The following is a 21,493-nucleotide window of genomic DNA, read 5'->3' on the forward strand; positions in this document are numbered from 1 at the left end:
ACTTGGAGCCTTCATCCCACGACCACCAGAAGGCAGAAAAAGACCCCCTAGCAACTGAACGGGGAAGCGCAAAAGACAGACCACATCATCCCTGAACCCGGGAGAAGAAGGCAATAAAAGGCGAACCTTGGGGATAGGAACGGTGCGAGCCTAGAGGAGCGGAGACTCCCGGCTGCCCAGCGCTGGACTTTGCTTATTCTTGCTTGCATAATTATAATAATAAAAAAATAATAATTGTATGATCCTTAAATCCAGTGAACTCGTTTATCACACCCATGAAATGTTTTGTCTCACGCAAAGAAGAAAGAAGCCACAAGCCAACACTCTTCTTTATTGCTACACTGTTTTCTTTGGTTACTTCTCTAATAGGAATGACTTTGGGGTGTGATTTGTTTGTTTCTCTCTTTCGTTCCTTGGGGCGCGCGGCGGCTCCTCCATTGGGTTCGCGGGGCAACGGAGGAACGGCCGCGAGCTCCGGCGGCTCCGCAGCAGCAGCAGAAGCAGCAGCAGACGCAGCAGCAGCAGCAGCAGCAGCAGCAGCAGCAGCAGCAGCAGCAGCAGCAGCGCTTCTCTTGATCGGTTTTCAGCTCGACTTTTCCCTTGCTCCGCATCCCCTTCTCCCTCCCACTCACTGTATTCCCGTCCCGTCCCATCCCGGGCTGTGCCGTCCATGTTCCGCCTCTCCCAGCCCGGCTGATGCCGCGTCCCGCAAGGTGCCCCTTGGTGGGGCCACCCCGTCCCCGCCCCTGCCCGGCCCGCCGTGGTTCCGCCTGGGCTGGGCTCTCTCCGTAGCGGCTGTGGCGCCACAGGAAGAGCTGCTTGCTCTGGTGCTGGCGGAGCATCGCGGTCTTTTGGCTCAGCCTGGCGCGGGCTCTGGCCCAGCCCCGGCCGAGGCCCCGGCCCCGAACGAAGCCCCTGCCGCGGTTCCGCCCGCAGCCGCTCCGCTGCCGCCCAGCTCCTGCCCCATGGCCGAGAGCATGGCCAGCAGCTTCCCTGCTCCGAGCTCCGCCGCTCGCCAGCTCGGCCGCCGGCCCCGAGCCGCCACAGCCTGGGGCGGCTCGGCAAGCAGCAGCGCGCTGGGCAGGCGGGTGCCCCGGGCAGAAGAGCGGGAGCGCAGTGCCGCCCGCACGGGCGGAGAAGCCTCCCCTGGAGCAGCTCTACCGGCAAGGCCCGCTGTTGGGCAGCGGCGGCTGCGGCAGCGTTTACTCCGGGGCCTGGCTCGCCGACGGCGCCCCGGTAAGAGACGGGGCTGGCTCGCAGGGCAGCGGCAGGCGGCGGGCAGCGGGCGGTGGGCAACGAGCTCAGCCCACTGCTCACCTTGGCTCGCAGGTGGCCATCAAGCGAGTGTCCCGGAGCGCATCTCGGAGTGGGCGCGGCTGGTGAGTGAGCGGGGCCAGCGGGAGGAGCCGGCGGGGAGGAGCCAGCGGGGAGGAGCCAGCGGGGCGGGCCGGGCGGGGCTGAGGCGAGGCCTGGCAGGGTGGCAGCCGGAACGCTGCGAGGGCAGCGAGCGTGGAGTGAGCGGGGGCCGCGCAGCGCCCCGGGCCGGGCCATGGCGAGCCGCGGCGGGGCCGGGCACGGGCTGCCTGAGGCGCGGCGCAGCATCGGCCCCGCTGACGGCATCGCGGTTCCCCCGCAGCGCAACGGCGCCCTTGTGCCCCTGGAGCTGGCGCTGCTGTGGATGGTGTCGTGGCCTGGCTTCCACGGCGTCGTGCGGCTCCTGGACTGGTTCGACGTGCCCGAGGGCTTCGCCCTGGTCATGGAGCGTCCGCAGCACAGTGAGGACCCCTGGTACTTCCTGCACGAGCGGCGGTTCCTGACGGAGCCCGTGGCGTAGGGGCTGTTCCGCCAGGTGCTGGAGGCCGTGCAGCACTGCAGCAGCCGCGGCGTCCTGCACCGCGACATCAAGGCCGAGAACGTCCTCGTCGACCGGGCCACGGGCGAGGCGAAGCTCATCGACTTCGGCTGCGGCACGATCCTCCAGGACACGTTCTACACCCGGATGTCAGGTGAGCCCAAGCCGGGGCCCAGCCGGGCAGCTGAGTTCCCCGCTTTGCTGGCAGAGGGGGAAGAGGGGGGAAGGAAAGAGGGGGAATCCTTCTTCAGCCAGCTGCAGCCAAGTTGCTTTTTGGCAGGGCAGGGGCTGGCTGTTGTGGAACGGGAGCTGGCTGGGAGGGAGGGAAGGAAGGCAGGAGGGAGCAGCATGGGCCTGATGAGCTGCGCCTGTGTCCCATAGGAACGCCGGAGTACAGCCCACCAGAGTGGATCCTCTTTGGCTGCTACCATGGCCAGCCAGCCACTATCTGGTCCCTGGGCATCCTGCTCTATGACCTGGTCTGCGGGCACCTTCCTTTCCGCACCAACAAGGACATCGTCCAGGGCCAGCTCATCTTCCCGTCCCCGGTGTCTCAAGGTGGGGATGCGCCTTCAAGGCACGAGGGGAAGAACGGGGTTGGGAGGGGCACCTGGCACATAAGCATTCTGCTCTTGCAGCTGGTGAGGAGGTGGATCTCCTGGGCTTAGCTGGAGGAGGTGGCACCTGTGCCTCTGTGCTGGTGTCCTCCGCAAGAGAGGATCAATAGGAAGCTTTTGGGTGCAGCTCTGAGCACTCCTGGTGTTGCCTGGGCACTGTGGAATGTGGGAGAGCATGGACAGGAGCCTTCTGGTTTCTCTCTGCAGAGTGCCAGAACCTCATCAGGTGGTGTTTATCAATGGACCCCACACACAGGCCATGCTTGGAGGACCTTTTTGAGCATTCTTGGCTGCAGGAGCCCTGCCTGGCCCAGGAGATAGCAGAGATGCATCCCTGAGCACAGTAGAATCCAGGAGCCCAGCAAGCAGCAGCGGCACGCTTCTCGTGGCACTGGAAGAAAACCCCGGAGCATTTCCCTGCGGCCGCGGCGCGGAGGAGAGAGCGCAGCCGAGGAGATGCTGCTTCCGCTGGTCCTCACGAGCTGTGGAGGGAGCGGCTCCGTACTGCCCGTCCTATTGGAGAAGTGGTGGCAGTGCAGTGAAGGTGACATGGATTGGGACAGATGAAACATCCCCCTGCAGCTCAATGGCATCGTGATGTCCCCGCAAGCCGAGGCACAGCTGGCGTGTTCTTCTGGAGCACGACGTGGAGCTGGGAACACCATCCTGGACCTGGCCGCTGGCGGGGCAGAGCCAATTGGTTTTGTCTGCGGCCCCTGCCTGAAGGACACGCTCTGCACTCCGATGAAATCAAGATGAGTCCCCAGCTGGCGCAGGGGCGGGGGGATGCTGGTGCTTCCAGACACGGCAGGGCCCGGCCTGGCCACGTGCCGGAGGTTCTCTGCTCGGCGGTGCTGGGGAATATTAATTTTTCTGCCGGCCGCTGAGCTGCTTTTTGGCGGGACAGGGGACGGATGTTGTGGAAGGGGAGCTGGCTCCTGGCCTCGCTGACAGCTTCTGCCAGCCAGCCTGGCACGGGCTGAGGTGGGGGCAGCCAGCCTGACAAAAGCATCCATCCATGTGGATGGGGGGCAGCAGAGGGGGGGATGGGTTCTGAAGCCGTGCAGACCCAGCTGGTCTGCTCTGCAGGCCCTTGAGGAAGAGGTGCGTTTACGGGCAGGAAAGGTGGGGATTTTCCCCACCCCTGGACAGGTTTAATTCTCACATGGAGTGGTCAGACCCTCCTCAGGCCTCTGAAACGGTGACAGGTTTTGTGCTTTTTCTTGTTTCCAGGTCTTGTTTTGAATTGGCTTTCATGCAATTGTTCTTTTGTTTTCCCAGGAGGATTACACCTGGTGCCCAGACCGGACAGGGAAGCGCCTGCAGCGTCCGTGGAGCGCGTCCAGTGCCAGCGCTGCCCCAGGGGCCACGGTCTGCGGGGACAGCCCCTTCCAGAAGGACGAGGACCTGGTTTGGGATCGGCTCCTCTCCTGGCAGCAGCTCTCCAGAGGTGGGCACCCGGCTCCACAGCTCGGCTGGCAGAAGGGCTCCGGGCAGATGGCAGCGGGCACACGGGCATCCCGCTCTTGCAGCTGCTGAGGAGGTTGCTGTGCCATGATTAAGCAGAGGAGGTGGAACGTGGCCTGCCACGCTGCCCTTCTCTAACAACAGAGAATGGGTCGGGAGGTTTGGGCTCTGAGCAGAGCCAGCAGCCTGGCCCGGGCACAGGCCATGGCGGGACAGGGGGACGGGAGCCTGCTGCCACTGACCGTGGCTCTCTGGTTTCTCTCCGCAGGCTGCCAGCACCTCATGCCATGGGAACTGCACCGCTCGGCCTGCCAGCCTGGGAGGGCTGGAGGGTGGCCGGTGTTCATTTGCTGTCAAAATAAATTTGTTTGGGTTTTTTTTGTCATCGTCATCATCAGAGCATTTCTTTCCTCCTTTTCCAAGCTTTTGGCCTCCCTTTCTCCAGGGTAATCTTTTTGTGTCCATTCTCAGCCTCTTGATGGCATTTGGCAGGGGGGGTTAAGCAACATGAAAAATTCAACAACAGCTCCTGTTGCCAACTGCAGCAGCTCCTTCAAGAGCCCCTTCCAGTGAGGTCTGCATGTGCCTTGTAAAAGGAAGTGCTTTGCAGCCATGGGGTTGTCGCCCTGCTGCAAAAGCTGGGAGGAAATCAGAAATGGGAAAATGCCAATTTGGCTCAACCACCACCCAGGTTCTTCATCTTTTCCCTCTGCTCCGTGATAGGCAGGCAGGGCTGGACTCCAGGAAAGTTCAAGTTCTTGGTGCTCCCTGGCATCAAAGTGATCAAGTAAACTCTTGTATGCAGGGACTGCAACAGGGCTACTTGTCAGAACACAGGAAATTCCTCTGGCTGCCCTGGAGGACTCGAGCCCCTGTCCAGGGGGCACAGAGACCTTGGCACAGAGCCTAAGACCCCTGTGCCTTTAATTTAGCCCTTGGATAAAACGATTACCAACCTTATATGAAGAATTGCGAGCCATGAAAGTTTTAAGTAGAATGAAAATGAATTTATCATGGGGTGAAAAATACATTTTTGGGGTTTCTAGATGGGGATTCAGGGGGCAAGTTGGAGCAATCGGGGCGTGTCCAGCCTTTCTCCTTCTTCTTCTTCTTCTTGGCCTCCATCTTCTGTTATGATGTTGACACTTTTAGATTGGTCTAGAGTAGATGCTCACAGTCTAACATAGGTGATAGGTATTGGAAAATAATTGTAAATATCGTACATGTAGTTTTTAGTATAAAAAGATAACACCTCCTCGGAGCCGGCAGAATGCCTCTGACTGTCTTGCTGAGCGGACCTCATCAGGACAGGAGAAAGAATTTTATAGATAAGATACAATAAACAACCTTGAGACCAAGAATGGAAGAGCTCTGACTCCTTCTTTGAGCACCAGGCTGGGAGAAGAGACTTTCTAACGTATATCAGGGTCACTCTGACCAGCTAGAGATCCTGAGATCTCTTAAGAAATATTTTTTTGGTCCTTTTAAATGTTGTTATTTTCTTATACATGTTCAGCTGTTTTAAGAAGTTACTCGCAAGGTCTCTAGGAGAAGATTTTTTATTAAATAAAGAAGGGGGAGTTGTGGGGGCCAGAGATCCAGCCAGAGAAGAGCTTGCTGTACTCCCCTGGAGGGCCAACTCCTGACCCACTGACTTTTTAGTTGGGCGAGCAAATATGACCCCCAGCTGCCTTTGCAACTTTATGTTGATCCCCCAGTACTCATCGGTCCTTCCCTTTGTGTTCTGCCCCTAAGCCCTTATCCCATTGGTTACCAGTTTTGTCCCGCCCCTTGCCTTCCCTATATAATCCCATTTTTCACTGGTTCTGAGAGTTTCTGTCCCTGGCTCCCTATGCAGAGTGCCCTGCTCTTAATAAAGGCTTCTTCTCTGTGGAATGCCATGCAGAGCTCCAGCCTTTTTTCTCCGTGTCACCTGAAGAAGGAAGCTGAACATCACACGCTGCTCTGGGAGGAGGATGTGCCTGTGCCCCTGAGCTGTCCTTCTTAGGAGGCTCTTCAGGAAGGTTGTGGCACCCTTACCACAGCCACCCTGCCGCCACAGCAAGCAAGAGCCTCAGCAATGCCCTTGATCCTAGAGGCTGCTCTTGTTCACTTGCTACGGATGAGTAATTTGGGATCACAGCCACCAGGACAGTCCTGGAAGCCCTGGAAGTTACCTGCTGAAATACTCAGCATCAGTCAATTAACAATACAGGGTGCAATACACATACTCCAGCCACATGGCTCTGCCCCATGAGCTTCTCCGTGACTGGATGTGACATGTTTGGGGATTTCTGCTCTTTGGGCATTTGTTTCCTCTTGCATTTCATTGGATTGAGGCAGTTGTTGCATATAGGTTTTATGGGCAATTTTTTTTCCTCCATAGGGAGTGTAGAAAAGAATACAGGGAGAGTAGAATAGAATACAGCAGCATGCCTAATTGGTTTATTAAAATCAATGAGTTAGAAAGTAGTAAGCAGCTATGGAACTGAGGAAAAGGGAATATTAATAGACTATGATAAAACACTCCACAGAAAACACAATTATGCTAAAGAGTCTCCTTCTCCTTTTGCAGAAAGGCCCCTCACCGAGGACATAACCAGGGTGGTACAGAAAGCTGCATCAAGAGCTTGTGGGGGGAAAGGGAGTTCTTTGTGTTGTAATGCCTATGGAAATTCTGTGCAGTGACAGAGCTCTTGTAAGAGCTGTAAATTGGTACAATGCCTTCAGGCCTAAATTCAAGCTAGAAGCATGCTCCCAGAGCAGCAACCTTTCTGTCACTGCTCTTGGACTGCAGCTTCAGAAACAGGCAAGACAGACCTCAGCTTCGAAAATCTAAAAGCTCCTTTTCGGTTCCTTGATCAGATTCAGGATATACCAGATTGCCAAGCAGTTTGGATTCTATTTGCCACCTGTATGCCAGTTGTCTTCTGTTAATTGGGCAGTTTTCCTTATCTCTTCCACAGCCAATCCTCCCTCCAGGGGAGACATCTGCTGATAATGGGCTATTGAATGTCACTGCATGGCTGAGAAGAACTACAGCATCCCATTGGGAGATGCTCCGCCCAGAGGGAGGAGCCAAGCATTCCTACCCAAATATCATCTTGAAATTCTGGAACACCAGCACAGCTTCTCCTCTGGATTTCCCAGAGGAACAGCAGCTGCCTCTTCCAGTGGATCTTCAGAGGAAGACTACACCTTTCTACAGGATCCCTGCTCCAACAGAACCACACCTGACACTCCAGGAGGGCTGCAGCCACAATTCCAATTGGACTGCTACCAACACCCTGACCCACAGGGTGTCAGGTTGTATTCTGACTCTGTCAGTGCTGTTTTGGTTTACTGCATTGTTTATTTTATCTTTTTATTTTCTTCCCTAATAAAGAACTGTTTTCCTGCTCCCATATTCTTACCTGAGAGCCCCCCTTAATTTAAAATTCATGATAATTCAGAAGGAAGGGATTTACATTTTTCCATTTCAAGAAAGGCTCCTGCCTTCCTTAGCAAACACCTGTCTTTCCAAACCAAGACAGAGGAGCCACCTGTGTTATACATGTAAATACTTAACACGAAAAAAGCAAGAGCCTCAAAAAGGCAAAACAGCTTGGTAATTTGTAGAAAGTAACTTTGATCAAAACCAAAATGTGTTAATAGATCGGTCTGAAGATGACATTCACAATTTTCCTGGTGATATTGTGCACTGTACTGTAACAGTGGATAGTAACTGGACATAGCCAGTAGGATAACTGGATATGCATTTCAAACTTAGTATTCATTGAATTATTCATTGAATTCTCATCCTTCTGTACACTTCAGCTCTGCTGTAAACTTCAGAGACATTTTTTCACAAGCTTCTAACAAGTTACTCTGGATCCATAATTCCTGAGACCAAAGGGAGCCCAAATGCCAAGTGGGATGACTCTTTTTCAAAGCCTGGAGTCACACAGAATGAAGCAGTACTTAAATCATCGTGTGCATCCCATACACGTAACAGTCCAGTTACTGAACATCTGCAATAATTTTTTGACTTTTGCTACAAATTACCTTCAAGAATAAGCTACAAATAATATCTTGAACCTGTTTAAATTCAGGGATGGCATTACAATTGCCCTAAAAAATTCAAAGCGGACCTAGTGCTGTTGCAGTAATACAAGAGAACTGTAAGTGTGTATTACTAGTTGTTATTCATATTAGGTAAAAATGGATCAGCTCAGCTTTGCAAAGCAAGAAACAAGTCACGGAGAGTTGAAATGATGGAGTTGGGACAGTGTAGCCAGTCTGCTTTTTGTGAGAGATGCTCTTAAGCAGTGGCAGTAGTAATGTACTCATCTCCTGTAACTTTGCTCCTTGTGATCTACTATCCACCTCTGCTATTTTTTCTGCTCTTTTTTTTTCTTTATTTCTTCAGCTGAGTACCAAAAGGAAACACATAACTGCAGTGTTGATACCAAAATAATAGATCTTTTTTTCAAACTAAAAAATACCCAGATCTTTTAGAAAACACAACAGAAGTGTTGCAAAGTATAAACAATACATGATATTGAAGAGTATTTTGACATTATACTACATCAGCCAAAGAAATGGATAGTAGGGCTTGAGGAACAAGGATAGAAATGAAGTTTTGTTAAAAGGGCTTATTTTGGTCTCTATTGGGTAACTGTCATCACCCTGATGTAAATACTTCACAATCTATTTAAATTTTCCTAAGTTGTATTATTTTGTAATCAGCTATGATTTTTTAAATTTCTCCTGCACCCATAACTGAATGATCTGAGCACAATCTCCAAACAAGACAAATGGTAAAGTAGCAAAGGGCTGCAATAACTGAGCAGCCAACAGGATAAGCCACACTGGCATCTCTTGGCTTTGCCAAATCCTCTGTGAGTGCTTTCCTTTCTTTCCCTCTTTGGTTTAAAATGCAACTCATTTTCATTCCTTCTGATGACTCACCTCTGATAGAAAAAGGCAGTAGCTGTGTTTGGCAGGGTAAGTTGCATTTGCAAATTGGCTCAGCTTGTTGGCAGCAGAACTGCATTTTTTCTTATCAAAGCTGCTCATCAGCTTGAGTGGGGAGAAGGCACAAAAGGATGTGAGAGGCTGGTGGAGCTCTGATGGTGTGAGGATCCAATGGTGCAAAGAGCTGGGAGGTGAAATCCCTTTTCTTGAGTTCAGGGTCATTAGGGAAAGGGAGGGTGTGCCTGAGAGCTCAGTTCTGTCAGCCATATTCACCTAGTAAAAGGTTTTTTTCCTGCACCTGTGTGTGTGGCCAATGCCAAGGGATGGCAGCTCTTTCTGTTGTGGGGACATTGCAGCCTCCAACTGCAGACCATGCAAACTGAGCTGCATTGAAATGTGTTCTCCAGGGCTCCGTTTTGGGGCTGGTCCTGGTTAACATCTTTATTGATGATCTGGAGGAGGGCACTGAGAGCACCCTCAGTAAATTTGCAGATGCCCAGTTGGGTGGGAGTGTGGATCTGCTGGAGGACGGGAAGGCTCTGCAGTGAGACTTGGACAGACTCGATCAATGGGCCGAGGACAAGGGCGTGAGGTTCCACAAGGCCAAGTGGCACATCCTGCAGGTCACCAGCCGCCTCAGGGTGAGCCAAAGTGTGCCCAAGGGGGCAAGAGGCCAATGGCACCTGGCCTGGATCAGCAGCAGTGTGGGCAGCAGGAGCAGGCAGCGCCTGCCCCTCTGTGCTGGGCACTGCTGAGGCCACACCTCGAGTGCTGTGTCCAGCTCTGGGCCCCTCGGGAAAAAGGACATTGAGGGGCTGAGTGTGGCCAGAGAAGGGCAGCAAGGCTCACGAAGGCTCTAGAAAACATGGCCCATGAGGAGTAGCTGAGGGAGCTGGGTTTGTTCAGTCTGGAGAAGAGGCTCAGGAGTGTTTATAGGCAAAAAATCTGCCAATTTTTTTTGTGAGAAAAAAGTTACAAAAACTAGTCAGGCCAGTGTTGCTGCTAAAGTGCTACCTGTTTGTTATGATAATTATGAGTCATTGTCATTAATGGTTCTCTTTTCTGTATCAGTAAAGGCCCTAAGGGGTCTCCTAAGGGGGAGAGAGGGCCCCCGCTCCGGGCGTGCGGAGGAAATAGTTGTATGAGTGCCACGCACCCCCAAAAGGCCTGACAGAGGGAAGTCAGGCAGATTGCAAGTCCCAAGGAGGGTTCGGGCAAGCTCACAAGCCCTGCAGGCAAATTCAGTCCTGACAAAGGGATCAGGCACAAATCCCAGCGAAGGAAGCTGGGGTTTGTTTTTAAGTCCTGATACGGTGAGGCCTGACATTTGGAAGGTTAGGCAAACTAGAAATCAGGCAGTTGTTTTTCCTGACAGAGGGGAGTCAGGCACGAACCGGCTTCTTACGCCAGGCTTTCGTGTTTTCAGGTCCTGATAGATATAAGACCTGACATTAGTAAAGTTAGGCAATCTAGAGATCAGGCAGTTGTTTCAGTGTAAAGTCCTGAGCATCAGGCAAATAAATTTTTCTTGAGATTACCTGTCAGTAGAGGCACCTTTGGGATTTTTTCTGTTGAGACCTGAAAAATTGGAGGGTGTAATAGTAAAAAGACAAGCAAGAGACTGAGGAATATACCTCCCAATAGCCCCTTGGGGGAACTGTTAGAGAAATGTCATTCTATAGAGGCCACAGAGGGATTAGATAAGGTGAAGATGATCCAGTATTGTGTAGAAGTCTGGCCAGAATTAGAGGTTCAAGGAGGATGGCCTTGGTGTGGGGCAAGGGACAAGTGGATGAGCCAACAACTGAGTCATTGTCTGACAGCTCGAGGAGATACCGATCCTGAGCAATTATTGTATGTAGCTTGCTGGTTAAAGAACGCTATTGGCGATGAAGGGTGCGAATTTGTAAGGTACAGAAGAAGAAAGAGGGGAATGAAGGAGAGGATGCTGGAATTGGTAAAAGATGGGACCCCCTGGATTATTTGCCTCCAGCCCCTCCACCTTATAATCCTCTTCCTTGGGCACCTCAAATGGCAGGTCCGATTCTTCCCCCAGCTGCCATCTCATTACCGCCTGCTCAAATTCCTCCTTCCACCTCCTAGGCTTCCCCTATGGTAGACCCAGTATCTCCCCTAGTAACCACTCCCTCACCACCCCTTTTGGCTCCTCCAGTTCCTTCTGCACCACCACAAGTGCCTGCCTACTCCACCTGCTGCATTCTCCACCCCTTCTCCAGCTCCACTTAAAATGTACCCAAGCTCTTCTCCCCCTCCTATTGCTGTCCCTTTACCTCCTCCTAGTTGGGACACAAATGTCTCCTTGCCCGATAAACAGCTATCACCAAATACACCTGCTGATCTGCAGAAAGTTCAGGGTAACCCTGATATCCCTCAAATGAGTAGCATGGCGTCTGAAGATGGGCCGTACTGTAGTACCAGATCCAAGACCTCCAAGGCAAAGAGACTTTTTCCCCTCAGAGAAGTTCCTATAGGAGAAGTAGTGGGAGGTGTTGGCTTTGTCAATGCTCCTCTAACAGCTTCTGAGGTGAGAAGATTCAAGAAAGAGTTAGGGCATTTAGTTGAGGACCCAGTGGGCATAGCCAACCAAGTGGATCAATTCTTAGGCCCAAATATCTACACTTGGGGGGGAGATGAATTCCATTCTAAAGATATCATTTTCCCCAGAAGAGGTCCAGATGATTAGGGCGGCTGGCATAAGAATTTGGGAGAAAGAGAACTGTCCGGGACCCCAAGTGCCATCAGGTGAACAGAAATTGCCACTGACAGATCCCAGCTGGAACCCTAACCAGGAGGAAAGGAGGAAGGCCATGATGGAATATAGGTCTTTGATAATATGAGGGATCAAAGAGTCATTTCCCAAAGGAACTAATACCAAATTAGTATTAGAACTAATACTGAATTTGAGGGGGCACAAGAGAAGGATGAAGCTCCTGCTGCTTGGCTTAATCGCCCAAAGCAGAACTTCCAATTGTACTCTAGAATAGACCCAGACACCACAGAAGGTCAAGTGCTACTAAAAGTCCAATTTGTTACCAAATCTTGGCCAGATATATGGAGAAAACTAGAAAAAAATGAAGATTGGCAAGAGAAGGACAGAAATGAGTTATTAAGAGAAGCATTGAAAGTGTATTTAAGGAAAGACAAAGAAAAAGCAAAGGCCAAGGCCAAAATCATGGTTGCCATAGCTAAAGAAAGTGAGGGGTGGGTGGGTCCACCACCAGGAGGAGGCAAAGATAGGCCAGGACTGTCAGGTACAAGAGAGATAGAGAGACCTCAAGTCCCTTTGAGTGAATGACACTGCTATTATTGTGGAGAGGCAGGACATGTCAGGAAGTTTTGTAGAAAGCTCAGTCTCGATGAGGCAATAGCCAGGGAACAAGAAGCCTTGGAGAGGGTTCTTAGAGGTGATGATTAAGGGTGTCAGGGGCTTTACACTTTAGGGGACCCGATGCAACATCTAGAAAAGCCCTTGGTAAACATTGAGGTGGGACCACTAAATGAAGAATTTGAATTTTTGTTTGGATACAGGAGCAGATAAGTCCTGTCTCAACAAAGTACCAAAAAGTATAGTAAAATACCCAAAAACATCTGAGGTTAGACAGCTAGGTAGAAGGATATCCAATAGCACTAGGACTGGACAGTAGCACTAAACTTGTAATAAGTGATGTGAAAGTCAAACAACCTTATTGTTGTCTTGTGTGTGTGAGAGTGAGTCACAAACAAAGTCAGCCTCAACTTCCCAGGCAGGTAGGAAGGGGGCAGTAGAAAGAGTGTGTGTGACCTGCAAACCAGACCAGTGTTCCCCGGTGTGTGAGGGGGCCGTAGCTGTAAGAGCGTGAGTGACACGCAGGCAGCCTCACAGGTGAACGGGCACCGGAGGCAGCAGAGCCAGGGCCCTTCCAGAAGGCCCGGAGATATTGAGAGCTGGAGGCCAACCCCAAGGCAAGGGGGGGCTACAGGGACCCGTGATTTTCTGGCAATGAGGATCCACTTTGTGTCTTGAGGGTGTGAAGGTGAATGAGAAATAAAAGTGAGTGAATGTAGACGAATTAAAGTATAGGTAATGTGGATTGTGCATTGTAAGTTTTACCACATCTCCTTGGAGGGAGGTGTATTGTGTTGAAAAGCAGTGTGGGGAAAAAGTTTGTTTTAGATGCAAGGGGTTGAAAGAAAAGTGGTATTTCAGCTGTTAGTGAAAGTGAGAAACAGAGGCAGGGGATGAATAGATAAGATCTTGAAAATTGAACAGCAAACCAGTAAGTTAGATGCCGAGAAAAATGGGAGAATAAAAGCATGCTAGAAAAGATACCCCCAAGATAGCCCTTTGGGAGTTAAGTTAGCTAACAGAAATACAACTCCTTGCAAAATACAGAGTAGGCAGAAATTGATGAGAGAAACATGCAAGCTATGGAAAAAGGGAAATTAACAAATTATACATAACATTAACCCAAGAAATTGGGTTTTGAGAAAATCATAGTAGACCATTAATGCCTATATTTGAAAGCCCCTTTCAGGTACTCCTCATTGCTAATTCGACTCTGCGGACCAGAGGAAAACGTTAGACCCACATCATCAGATTCCACACCACTCTCACTCCCTGGAATTGGACCAAGATTCAACATCAGTTTCACCCCCTGGCATTGGACCAGACTCCACACCACTCTCCCTCTGGGATTGGACCAGACTCCACACCACTCACCCTCTGGCATTGGGCCGGATTCAATGTCAGTTTCACCCCCTAGCATTGGACTAGATTCCACATGGCTCACCCCCTAACTCAGGACAGGAGTCAACCACATCACGAGTTAATTCACCTGAGTATACCATTATAAAAGGACCAAAAGACTTAAAAGTTGACTCTCAAAAGGAAGAGCCCAAAAGACTGATGAACTGAATAAGAAAAGAGTTTGGTATCAGAACCATACCTTATCTTAAAGTGTTATAAGACAGCTCTGTGTTTAAAATAAGTTTGTAAAAAGTTGAAGACTGTTAATAAGTAACTCTGGTTAAGTTCCCCCAATTTAGTTCCAAAGACTCCAGGTTAATCCTCTACAGACCACTCCCCTAAGAGAAACCAAAATTAGTAAGGAACGGACCAAGAGAAGTTTAACCAGAGAAGCTGGGAGAAGGGACTCTAAAGAGCTTGGAAGCTTCTTCTTGGTAAAGTTCCCCAAGAGGCAAGGCCGGGTGGGCCGGTCGTGCCAGATGACCCATACCAGATTCTTGGGAAGAGCAGTAATGATGGCTCTAATTGCTGGTGGTGCTCTGGGGAGCCCAAGAGAGCAGCGCAGTGAGTGCTACCAACCCCTCTTTGAGGAGGAAGAAGTGAGCTCCTTGTCTAGAGTCCACACCAATTCTAACCCGAATTGTGTTAACCTCCCCCAATGTATTGGATAGTCCAGAATACCACCACTTTTAGGCAGCAACTCCTGGGAGAGTGCCCTGTAGGAGAAACCTGGTTGTGCTTGAATGTGATGCTACTGAAGCAAGCCTGGTACATCAGGTCAAAGAGAAAGAGACAGTAAAAGCAATAAGAGAACAAGACCATTTAGAGATACCCCGAGGTAAGAACCTATTCATAGATTCAGTGAAAAAAGTTAGCCACAAACTAAATTTAGTATTAATTTAGTATTAAGGGGTACAGTACACCAGTAAAAAGAATGGTCTGTAAATGGCATTTAGCAGTAAAGAACTCTGCTACCCAGCGGATCCCAAGAGATCCAAATAGATTTTGGTCTGTTGAAAGAAAAGAACAAGTGTATCTACCATGAAGCATATGAATTTTATGAGTATTCTGAAGAAGGGATAAACCCCTTTTGGGGAATGAAAGCCATTTCTAAATATTGGGAATGTCCAACAGAACCTAAGCATACATTTTGGGGGGCCCCTAAACACCTGTTTTGGATCTGTGGTACTACAGTATACACTAAATAGCCAGGAGACTGGTCTGGCAGTTGCACCATTGGAATGATAAAACCATCGCCCACCTGGGAGTGACATCCCTAAACATATCCAAAAATTTAAGCATTTTTCCTTATAAATAAAATTCAATTAATTAATAAAATGATAATTATATTATTCTGATAGTATTATTCAAATTAATTACCTAATTTGTATATTTATATTAAAAAATCTATACACTTTTAGCAACCAAGAAAATTATTGGTCATTGGTTCTAAGTAACACAATTCCCTTCATTAATTCATTAAGCTCTATTGGGTATTTATTTCTTCCTCTTTATGGTAACTAATATTCTTTGTAGACCTTTTGCCATCATTTTTATCATCTTTTTTTCACATATGGTCAAGAGGAGGCACTTTGGGGTCCATGGAGACATTTCTGGGGCACATTTGGGGCAATTTTGGGTCTGGGGAGGGAATTCAGAGAGAACTTGAGGGTCTGGAGGACACTTGGGGCAGCCAGGTGGGCACTTGGACGGGGCACTCAGGGATTCTGAGGGATAGTTCGGGGTCCGGGACAGCACTTGGGGGTCCAGGGGGGCTCTTTGAGGTCAGGGAGAGGAATTCGGGGCCCTTCGGGGTCCGGGAGCGCCCTTGGGAAGCTCGAACGGGGCTCTCTGGGGCGCGGGGGCTGATGGGAGTTGTAGGCGCGGATATCATACGGTTTAACGGGGCCGCAGAGCATCACGGGAGTTCGAGGCGCAGCTGCAATGGCTCTCCGAGAGTCACGGGGAATGACGGGAGATAAAGTCCCGGCCGCGGAGCATGATGGGAGCTGTAGTCCTGGAAGTGGTTGGAACGCGATGTTTGGGGGTCCGGGAAGGCTCTTGGGGGACACTTTTGCGTCCAAGCCGTGATTTGAGGTCCTCGGGGGAACGTAAACGGCTCGGGAATCCGTGGGGGGAGTTCGGGGAGCTCTAACCGGGCTCTTTAGGGCGCGGGAACGGCAGGAGTTTTAGGCGCGGGACTGTGTTCTGAGGGGCTCTGGGGCCACGGGGGATGAGAGGAGACGAATTCCCAGAAGTGGCTGTACCGGGCATCTGTGGGGTTGGGAGCACTCAGGGGAACTGGGGTCGCCTTTGTGGGCTCCCAGATAGGCACTGAGGGGGCACTGAGGGATCCTGGAGGGTCTAGGAGACACTTATGGGACAGATGGGGGCGGATCCCGGGGTTCTTGGGAGCGTTGGGCATGACGGGCGTTGCAGTCCCGGCTGCAATGGGGTTGTATCCGGCCGCGGGGCATGATGGGAGTTGTAGGCAAAAGGAAAATATGGCAGCCGTCTAGGCACCGCCCCCAAGCCCCGATCTCTGGCGCTGATTGGCTGTGAGTGGTGATGGGCGGAAGCCTCGGCAAATGAGAGGTGGCGGAGGCGGGAACAGCCTCTCCATTCCCTCCCAGTACAGCCCAGTTCATCCCCAGTACTACCCCAGTACAACCCCAGTAAAACCCCAGTGCCCCTCTGATCCCTTCCAATACACACCAGTCCCTCCCAAAACACCTGAGTCCATTCCCATTCCCTCCAGTTCCACCCAATTTCAAACACAGGGTGCCCCTGTGTCCCCAGTCTTCCCCACAATGTTCCCAGTGTTCCCCAGTATGTCCCAGTCCTCCCCAGTGTTTCCAAGGACAGTTTAATTTCTCACAGTGGCCGTGGCAGCCAAACCCAGCAGTGGGGTCAGAGCAGTGCCCATGGCCACAGCCCCTTGCAGTGGCCCAGTGCAGCTTGGGCTGATGATCCACCCTCACAGCTGGCCCAGGGCAGCTCTGCAGTGGCTTTGGTGGCACCTGGGGCTGGCACACACCTGAGCAGTGTGTCTGTTTGCAGTGGGGAAACTCAGGAGTTTCAGATTGCTTCAAAAAACCCCAAAAAGAGAAAACCCCTCTTAGGCTGAGTGTAGCCAGCTCTCCAAGCACAGCAGGTCCCAGGGCAGTGAGGACAGACAGGATGGGTCTGGGGAATGTGGAGCAAGGTTGTCCACACTGGGTCAGAGCTCCAGGCACAGCTTTTGTGAGCAGGCCAGAGCTGCTGAGGAGAGACCCTGGGTCAATATCAATCACAGAATGCTGCAATCATCTCTACTCTAAAGAGAAAGAAAATAAAATACATCGTTTAAAATAGGAATGTCTGTTTCTGATAAGTTTTTTGAAATCTTTCTCCATCACTGGACTAGGAAAACTTTAATGACTCTCTCAGAGCTTTGGTGTTGTTTACATCAGACTCAATTCCTCAGAGTGTCTTCAAAAAACCTCTCAAGAACTCAAACTTAAATTGAAACTGCAAAGTTTCTTGAAGTTTTAATGGATCCCACTGAGGGACACGACTGAGAAAATGTCCCCAGGTTCCAGTTAGAGCAGAACACTGTAGGCAATGATGACAGCTGGGGACAAAGAAGGCCAAGGTGTCTCTGGTGCTGAGCAAAGCTGGATGTGTTTGAGGAATGCCAAGGGCCAAGGCCTGAGCCCCAGGGCCTGGCCAGGCAGATCCTGTCCCTCCCTCCTTGCTCAGGGCTCTTGCCAGGATGGGCACTGGCATGTGGGGATGTGCAATGCCAAGGGCAGGAGCATGGGGCGGCCCCTGCCAGGCTGCTGAGCAGGGACAAGGAGGCCATGAGGCCCCAGGCCTGCAAGGGTCACTTGTCTCCTGCTCCTGCCTCAGGCCCAGGCCCAGCAGCCATGGCCAAAGTGCTGCCCAAGTTGGCTCTGGCAGGGCTGTCTTGCAGCTGCTGCCCATGCCTGTGCCCTGTGCAGCCCAGGCTGTCCTACAGTGTCCCTGCCCTGCGCCTCTGTCCCTGCAGGCTGTCGGCATCCCCCGGCTTCCCCACCTGGCTGGGCCCTTCCTTTGCTGGCAGCTCTGCCTCCTGCCTGCCTCTGCCTGGCCACAAAAAGCCTGGGGCTGATACCAAAAGGGTTCATTCCATTTTTACCCTGCCTGGGAACTTTCAGCACAGGAACAAGGCATGCAGGGGCTGCTTTCCCAGCAAGAGTGGTTGGAAGAGAAGAAGAAGACATCTGGCTCAAGGGTGCAGGGATAGAGAAAACAAGGAGTGAATCTGGGAACTTGGGGTGGGTTTTATGGAAATGGGTAAGTTGTAATTCGTATTTAGCCACTGTGTATAAGCAACACAGTGGTAGAATTACATGTCCTCATAAGGTTAGGAGTTATTCCATGTTGCACCTTAGGCCTGAATAAATTATCCCCTCTTAAATAGCTACTTAGTATTATGGAGTCTTATTCTGATATTTTGGACATTTGGTGACAGCAGAGGCTGACAGAACCAAGGAGTCAGCTGTGACACTGTGGCACTTCATGGAATAAAGGGTCCCTGGTGATGCAGTGGAACCCCATAGAACCAAAAGTCCATTGTATCAGAGCAAGGCCTCATGGAACCAAGGAGAGCATTGCTGACAGTGTGGAAGCTCCTGGAGCTGTGGGGTCATTGTGACAGTGTGGGGCTGCATGGAACCAATGGTCCATTGGGACACTGCAGAACCTTCTGGAATCAAGGGGATCATGTTATGCTCTGGAACCTCATGGAACAAAGGATCCATGGTGACACTGCAGTGCTCAGACCGTTGTTGACAGTGTGAAAGCTCCTGGAACCAAAATCCACTGTGACACAGCAAGGCCTCCTGGAACCAAGGGTCCCTTGTGGCTCTGTGGGGCTTCCCAGAACCAAGGAGACCATTTGGACACTGTGGGGCCTCATGGAACCACCTGGCACTGTGACACAGCGGGGCCACATGGAGCCAAGGGGCCACTGAGACACTGAGGAACCTCATGGAACCAAAGGTCCATTGTTACACTGAGGAGCCCTGTGGAACCAATGGGACCATGGTGACACCGTGGTGCTCCATGGAACCAAGGGGCCATTCTGATTCTGCTTTGCCTCATGGAGCCAAGGGGCCACCATGACACTGCAGGGCCTTGTGGAACTAAGGCAGCCTTGTGACACTGCGGGGCCCTTGGAACCAAGGGTCCATTGGGAGATTGCAGGGCCTCATGGAACCATGGAGACCATTAGGAACCTTCAGAACCCATTGGAACCGAGGAACCATTGTGACTCTAGAGGGCCTCATGAAATCAAGGGGACAACAGTGACACTGTGGGGCTCCATGGGACAAAGGGGCCATTCTGACACTGTGGAACTGAGGAGACCATTGCTATGCTACGGGACATCATGGAACCAAGGAGGCCATTGTGACACAGCAAGGCCTCATGGAACCAAGGGCACAATAGTGACACTGTGGGGCTCCATGGGACCAAGGGGGCATTCTTAAAGTGCAGAACCAAGGAGGCCATTGTGACACTATGGAGCATCATGGAACCACAGGTCCATTTTGACACAGCATGGCTGCATGAAACCATGGAGGCCATTTTCACACTTTGAGGCCTGGTGAAACCAAAGGGCACCTGTGGCACTTTGTGTCTCCATGGAATCAAGGAGTCCATTGTGACACTATGAGGCCCTGTTGGGCCAAAGGGCAATTGTGGCCCTGTGTGGCACCATGGAACCAAGGGACCATTGTGACCCTACAGGGCCCCATGGAGCTAAGGATTCTTGGAACAGTGTGGGACTCATGGAACCAAAGGTCCATTGTGAGGTTGTGACACCCCATGAAATACAGGACACCATTTTGACATGGCAGGGATTCATTGAACAAGGGTCCATTGTGATACAGCGGTACCAAGGGGAGCACTGTGACACTGCTGAGCCTCATGGAAGCAAGGGGGGACAATTGTGATACTACAGGGCCCAATGGAAGCAAGGGGCCAGTGTGCCACAGCTGGGCCTCATGCAGCCAAGGGGCCACTGGGATCCTGAGGAACCCAAAAGAACCAAGAGGCCATTGTGACACTCTGCAGCCTCATGAAACCAAGGAGGCCATTGTGCCATTGTGCAGCTCCATGGAACCAAGGAAACTGTTTTGACACTGCAAGGCCTCATGGAAGCAAGGGACCATTGTGACACTGCAGAGCCCAATGGAAGCAAGAGGCCAGTGTGACACAGCAGAGCCTCGTGTAGCCAAGGATCTAATGTGACACCAGCATTTTGAAACTGTGGGGCCCTGTGGATCCAAGGGAACAGGGAACAGGTCTGGTTGGCTTGGCCTGACTGGCTGAACTGCCCTTGGCATGTTGAGGGTCTGTTCCCCATGTGCCCCTGAAACACTGGGGCTCTGGGCTTTCCTTCCTGTGGGAATGAACTGGCCTTCTCCTCCAGGTGCTCATGTCTAAAATCAGGATTCTGTTCCCAAAATTCTGTAAATCTGAGATACAGAATCCAAGATATTTATTTGGTTGCTCCTAGATGAAATCTGCCAGAACAGACAGCTCAGGCTGGCCTTGGCCTCTGGTGGCTGCTGTTCATCAGCCCCTGAAACACTGGGGCTCTGTGCTTTCCTTCATGTGGAGATCATGGTAACAAAAAATAATTAGGGCATCAAGGAACCAAGGGGCCATTGTGACACTGTGGGGACCCCATGGAATCAAGGCAATCATTGTGGCACTGTTGGGCTGCATGGTTCCAAGGGGCCAGTGTGAAACAGCACTATGGAAAAGAACCACCCACCTTTCCAGGTGCCCACAGCCAAAATTGATACTCCCCTTGAAAAATTCCCTATCTGCAAGATTCTCCCAGACAAAAGCTGCCAGGACAGAGAGCTCTGGCTGGCCTTGGCTTCTGGTGGTCACCTCTCATCTCAAGGAAGCCCTGAGGAAAGAATTTGAACAGGTTTGACTACTGGAACATCAATAAGTCTCTCCTTCTCTGAAAAATTCAGATGCTCTCCTGATCATTTGAGTCTTTATTTCCTCATTGTGTATTATGCATGAAATAATATTTTCAGTTACATAATATTATTCTTCTCACTCTATCGGTGTTATCTGACACAAAACACCTCCTCTACATATGGATACAGGTCACCTGTAAAGGCAAACACAAGAAAGAATTCAGCAGGAGTGATTTGTCTCTGCTCCCATCTCTCCCATCTCCTCTGGAGCTGGAGGTGCAGCCCCAGCACTGGGCAGGGCTCAGGGGCTCACAAGCTCAGCTCCCACCCAGAGAACTTGCAGAGCCTGGGCTGCTCTTCTTGGCCCCTGCACGCTCAGCCAGGCTGAGATGGACACTGATGGTTTCTGGGCCAGGCTCTCTGAGCCCAGCCCAGCTCCCTGCAAGCTCTGCCAGCTGCCCTGAGCTCTGGGCAGCACCAAGGGCCTCTCTGAGCCCAGCCCAGCCCAGCCAGCTCTGGCCCCACAGCTCTGCTCAGGCCAGGCTGCTCTGGGCACTGCCCCACGGCCTCAGCCCCTGCCAAGGGCACAGCAGCAGCTGCAGCTGCCACAGGACTCAGCCCCACCATGGGGGAAGGTGCCTGGCCAAGGGAAAGGAGGCTCCCTGGCTGCCCTGCTCTCCTCTGCAGGAGATGCTGAGAGCTCTGCAGCCCCTGCTGCCATCCCATCTGCCCAGGGCAGCACAAGAGCCCCGGCCTTGGGGCCCTCAAGAGCTGCTCCTGCTCCAGGCCCAGGGCCCATCCCAGAGCTGGGCCAGCCACAAAGCTGTGCCTATTTCTGCTCATTCCTGCTCTGATCAGGATGGATCCTCAACACCTTGGAGGTTGGTGA

General features: G+C 51.5%; 1 pseudogene; it reads left to right on the forward strand.

The window, feature by feature from the left end:
* Positions 1-696: 696 nt before the first annotated feature.
* On the forward strand, positions 697-2,807 carry LOC136570430 (serine/threonine-protein kinase pim-1-like; annotated as a pseudogene).
* Positions 2,808-21,493: the final 18,686 nt, after the last annotated feature.

The sequence above is a fragment of the Molothrus aeneus genome, unplaced genomic scaffold (assembly GCF_037042795.1).
Source record: "Molothrus aeneus isolate 106 unplaced genomic scaffold, BPBGC_Maene_1.0 scaffold_34, whole genome shotgun sequence".
In the NCBI taxonomy this organism is placed as follows: Eukaryota; Metazoa; Chordata; class Aves; order Passeriformes; family Icteridae; genus Molothrus; species Molothrus aeneus.